The following is a 5,968-nucleotide window of genomic DNA, read 5'->3' as shown; positions in this document are numbered from 1 at the left end:
GTGGCGCGCTACGAGCTTGTAGGTCTTGCTATTTTTTTGAGAGATCGAAGAACGACTGCTTTTGCAGAGAACTGTCAGGATGTAGAAGAACCTTTTTTAGAATCTGATCTCGGGTCAGAATGGGAGAAAGTTTAGGCCTATACCAAAAGTAGAAAGTACTTCAACTTTTCAAATGTATACAAATCTTTTTGAGGGGGGGGGGGGTAGAGGCCCCTCTCTCCTTCTAGGAAACAATGTTGCAATAATGACTGTCTCAACAACAGTACACAAACCTCAAAAACCACCACTTGACATCCTTGTAAATACAAACAGCTGCACCAAGAAATCATTCTGAGATCTGGACCCAATATAGGTGGCAGTATGTGCCCTGAGATCAGATTCATACGAAGGTTTCCACTGGACACACACTGGTCTGATTAACCCATTCTGACCTGAGATCAGATTCATACGAGGTTTCCACTAGGACACACACTGGTCTGATTAACCCATTCTGACCTGAGATCAGATTCATACGAAGGTTTCCACTGGACACACACTGGTCTGATTTACCCATTCTGACCTGAGATCAGATTCTAAAAAAATGTCTGTCGTTCTTCGATTTTTCAAAAATAGCAGACCTACAAGCTCGTAGCGCGCCACCGAGTGGCGCGCTACGAGCTTGTAGATCTGCTATTTTTCAATAGCTAAAGCATAACACGATGCCAACACCAAAATGGGTTAACTACTTAAATAAAAGTATCAATATTGCAATAATACCACATACTCTGTTACAAGTAAAAGTCAGGAATTCAAAATGTACTTCAAGTGCCAAGTCGGAAATAGCAGATCTACAAGCTCACAGTGCGTTGCGAACTTGCGACGCCTGCCGCATTGTTGGCTTGTAGATCGACCAAGTAACTGCTATAGTATAGTAACTAAAGTATAACTCTACAAAGTATAGGAGTAAAAATACAATATTTGCCTCTTTGAGATGTGTAGTGGAGTAGAAGTACTGGAAATACTCAAGAAAAGTACAAATACCTCAAAATGTATACTTTCCACCAGATCTTTGCACGCTTACCTATTGCGCCTATATGCCATATATGGAGCGTGTCTTTAGTGTACAGGGTTTGATGAGGTCAGATCAACATTATGGAATGTCAGAACAGGTCAGCTCCATATATGGAGATCTAAGGGTGGCAGCGGGGGCGGTGGCAGTGCCTTGAGTGTATACAGGGTTTGATGAGGGCCCAGCTAGGGCCGGGCCTTAATTTCCGGGCCTGTTGAGAAGTTCTAGTCTTCGCCGGCTGCACTAATAACTTTGGGGCCCGTCTAGGACAGGTATATAGAGTCTATAGGCCCGTCTATAGAGTTTAAATGGACAGGTATCAGTCAACAGGCCCGTCTATAGAGTTTAAATGGACAGGTATCAGTCAACAGGCCCGTCTAGAGTTTAAATGGACATGTATCAGTCAACAGGCCCGTCTATAGAGTTTAAATGGACAGGTATCAGTCAACAGGCCCGTCTAGAGTTTAAATGGACAGGTATCAGTCAACAGGCCCGTCTATAGAGTTTAAATGGACAGGTATCAGTCAAAAGGCCTGTCTAGAGTTTAAATGGACATGTATCAGTCAACAGGCCCGTCTAGAGTTTGAATGGACAGGTATCAGTCAACAGGCCCGTCTAGAGTTTAAATGGACAGGTATCAGTCAACAGATGATCAACATGATCTGTCTTATAGATGAATGCAATTGAATTACATTTTTATTAAAAGTATCAAATCACAACAAGTTGTCCCAAGACACTTTACATGTAGAGTTAAGGACCGACATTTTGGTGGCAACGACTTTTTACTATATTTTTCCTCAGGTATTGTAAAAAGTATTATCTACACATTTGCATTATTGATGCGTTTACTTCAGTGGTTCCCAAAGTGGGGTCCGGGGACCCCCAGGGGTCCTTGAGGGAGTTCCAGGGGGTCCCCATGCTATAGCTAAATGATATAGTTCTAGGAACCTAATGGACAGTACGTCCCTCATCCATACAGTAGGCTATACGTCCCTCATAGTATATACTTGTACAATTTACAATTTAGGCATTTATCAGACGCTCTTAATCCAGAGCGACTTACATTAAGCAAGAACAAAAAAGCATGGGAATACATCACATAAAAGCATTTATCATGAAACATGCGTAAGCTAAGAAAGTAACAGTGGAATATCTATAATGAAACTATACATATAAGCTATACATCTATACTACTATGCTACACATATGTACTATGACGTGCTATGACTACATACAATGCAATTATAGTGCTGTCTACATAACATGCTATAAGTCTGTATCAAATGCTATCTAAGTCTACAGAATTGCTATCTAAGGGGGTGGGGTAAGTGCTATGGGCCATGATGGAGTCTTGTACAACGTGTGTACATTCAGATGCCATTGGAACTCATCATGTATATAGCCTTCATTATTAACCTCTCAATCAAAAACGTTCAGACCCATGCTATGACTAAACAGAAACCATTGATTCAATTAAATATATTACTATATTGGCCCCTATGAAGAATCATAATGGGCCCAATAATAATGTACAGTAATTCAGTTATTCAAATGCAGTCCTATAGTGCAATATGACATGACAGTATAGCCTATATACTGGTTTCTAAATTTACCCTATATACAAGCCTGTATACTATAGGGTCCAATATGGAACCGAATTGTCCATTTATTTGGTTCCAACACTGTCGGAGAACGGCCAGCTTGAAATGTCAAAACTTGTAAATATGACATGTATAGGCGAATGCTCATGGTTCCCACTCCCTGCACTTCCATAACTCCCCTCAATAACCTGATGAGGCATGGATGGTCAATTAAAAGGCCTTAGATATAGCCTACACACGAGTCGACAGACATATGCGTAACACACGTATAAAATAACACTATTATAAAAGCTCGTTTCAAAACGGTGCCAACATTGGCCGAAATGATGACGGTAAGTTTTAGGGCATGCAGGATACAGCCGCCTATTATACAGCAGCCTATACGTACAATTAATCGAAAAACGCGACGCATTAAAATCAGTCAGCCTAATTTCGGCGAGTGCATGCGGGCGTGCATCATGTGCACGCGTACGTGACACCGATTCAACCTACATTATAGGCTCACGTATAGTTTACGTACTTTAAAAGCACATTTTAAAGGAAAAACGTTACCTTTCCAGGATCGATTGATGCGCCTCTAAAGTTTACAGGAACTTTATGCTTTCTGTGCGGTTCCCAGAACAATGTCCTTGTTTATAGTGAGCGTATTTATATCCACAAATCCAACAACGGCAGCAGCAACAGCAGCAGAAACTGCTGGAGTAATGAGAGGGAGATGGCTTTAGAATTGAATATGAGCTGTCCTGAACCAATGATAACAACGAGGAGGAGTAGAGTCTGTGTGTGTGCGTGTGTGTGTGTGTGTGTGTGTGTGGTGGGGGTGTGTGTGTGTGTGTGTGTGTGTGTGTGGGGGGGGGGGGGGGGGGGGGTGTAGTAATCAAATCGTCATTTCCTAGTCAATTTTCACTTGTTCTGCGTTTTTGAGGTTAATTGACAGATTGATTGGTTTTGTTAAAAAGACAATTTTCAGCCTATTTTCTTTCTCTTTTTTTATCTTTCTAGGTGGACTGGCTCTACAAGTTATTGCATCCACTTCTATCCAGGTAATAAATACACATGTTTCACCAGCTCTAACTGTGCGTTTGAGAGATTGACGTTTTCTTGACCATTCAAAACGTCAATCTCTCAAACGCACAGTTAAGAGCTGGTAATCATGTCAACACTGCCCTCTACAGGCAATGGACACCAAAGACACCACCACAGCCATGGTGGTTTGGTTACCATGACTACAGGCTAGCGTTTTCACTCAAAGGCTGGAGTTTGTGTACATTTCCACGAAGGGCAAATATCAACAATTTTAGGCATGTGTGGAGTCACCTTAAGAGATTGTTTTACTTAAAACAGGACGCACTCATATAACCCTGACATCCCCCACCACAGCAAGTCTGTTTCTTTTGCAAAAAAAAAAAAGTATTGATTTGATTGATTTGTTAAAACAAAAACAACTAAACTCTAAGTATATGTATATTAATGAAACGGATCAAAAGCAGAATGTCAAATATGGCATTTAAATATGATTCCTCAGTTTCACATGCAGGGACACAGAGCTTATATAAGACTGTTTAGTCTTTTATTTAGTGGGTTTGCAGTCATTTCTGCCATGTCCCACCTGATGTTACATGTGACAATTCTGTGACATTTTTATAGAAACCCCTATACAAACGATTGCCCGATACTAAACAGCCGGTCAGCAAGTGGATTCATGAAAGTATGTACATAGACAATATTTTAGGCCAATAATAAAAGACTACAGTATACCAAATGTCCCACTTTAAACAAAAGAAGCCTGTCGGCTGCAGCCGGACAGTTACATTTTTGACATAATCTTATTGTTGCTTATTGCAGCTTTATAAGACTTATTTTAACCAAAGAAAATCACTTGCACTATACTGTACAAATGGAACCAAATGCATGGACCGACCCGTAAGGGTCCATTTGGTTCCATTTCAACACTCTCAGAGTTGCAGACCTCTCAGACCTTCTGAGGAGGTGCATCTGAAGCCTGTCCTGGACGCGGTATCCCGACGTGAAAACAGACCCTCAAGTTCTGTGGACTCTTTAACATTACACCTACAGTAGCTACACGTTTAAGCATTCATTTCATATTTACATGCTCTCTAGGCCTATGTGAAGACTAAGTCTGCCTGTCTTTTGGATAAAACATTTTGGATTAAAATAAATGCTGTTTTCTCCTCTGGTGCAAATTAAGCTGGAGGCAGCCCCTCAGTCAAACCCCGTCACGTATTTAGCAGTACATAATATGTCATCTACTTGTTTATAGGAACTTATTCACGCGAACAGAAGGCAACTCCGTGATGAGATGCTATTGTAAATACCGGCTCACAGCATTCTGTCTCATCCTATCAAGTCAGCAGCTCTGGGTAAATCTGTTACACCTGGAGATTTGATTTAGTGGGACAAATCATCAAATCATTTCTAACTCCCTGCGACCTTAAGTAAAAGAAAATCACTAAAAATTAACTGAACAATATGCAAAGTACAAAGTATAGGTGTACGTGTCAGTGTGTTGGTGTAGCTGTAGGTGCACAGAGAAATAAGCAAGAAAAAAAAAGAGAGAATTGCACTCAATTCAGCCAACAGTCTCACTAATATTTGGACTGGGTAGAAGAGGTCGAACATGGAGAGATAGCTGCATGTTAGCCAAAGTTAGCTTTTTCTTATTTTTTTTAATAATAAGGGCAAGTTAACCTAGATTTACAGTAAGCGGGTGTGTTTATGTTTTAATGGCCTAAGTGAGCCCATAGTAAACAGAGGTCTCACTGCCTGCAAGTGGCATGGCATGTTATGTTGGTTATGTCGGTTTACTTCTATTGGTAGAAGTACATATATACATTTTAATATTAATGTGTACAGGATGCATGTTAGGCCACAGTGATTATTTTACAAGATGACCAAAGAAAAAACAAAATAAATCAGGATTCCACTAAAGTTGAAATGATTGGAGACAAAATGTAAACAGCTCTCAAGAGAATTTACAAGAGAAATTAATCTATCCCTCAACTTTGCCAACTCACTGCTCTCCTACAGCTTGGTTTTGCTGGCTCAGGGAATACAACACGCAGATGTCTGCTAGAGGGCTATGGTACCAAAAACACTCACTAGGACAATTCCATTCTCAAGGTAGGTGCTGTTTGAGCTGTGGTGTAGTTCCAGTAAAGCGTGCCAGTGTACAGGTTTCCTATCCTAAAAAAACGGTTGATTAAAACTGTAAGCATTCCCCATCAAAACTAACCAGGTGTCAAAAAGGTGCAAGATGGCTGACAGTAATCATGGTAGAACACACCATTGTTTGCTGACC

General features: G+C 40.7%; 1 protein-coding gene across 2 annotated transcripts in view; it reads right to left on the bottom strand.

Annotated features, from left to right (window-relative positions):
• Positions 1–3,353, bottom strand: part of LOC308311628 (calcitonin gene-related peptide type 1 receptor-like) — a 48,357-nt gene extending 45,004 nt beyond the window's left edge. Inside the window, exon 1 of one of the 2 annotated variants that reach the window (XM_080758392.1) lies at positions 3,202–3,353. The gene's annotated coding sequence lies outside the window, so the exon portion shown is untranslated. The remainder of the gene's footprint in view (positions 1–3,201) is intronic. The other variant, XM_080758393.1, reaches the window with a different exon arrangement.
• Positions 3,354–5,968: the final 2,615 nt, after the last annotated feature.

This window comes from Protomyctophum bolini (assembly GCF_963924005.1).
Source record: "Protomyctophum bolini genome assembly, chromosome: 24".
Taxonomy (NCBI): domain Eukaryota; kingdom Metazoa; phylum Chordata; class Actinopteri; order Myctophiformes; family Myctophidae; genus Protomyctophum; species Protomyctophum bolini.
The sequence above is the reverse complement of the archived record's forward strand: the minus strand, read 5'-3'. Positions and strand labels throughout refer to the sequence as shown.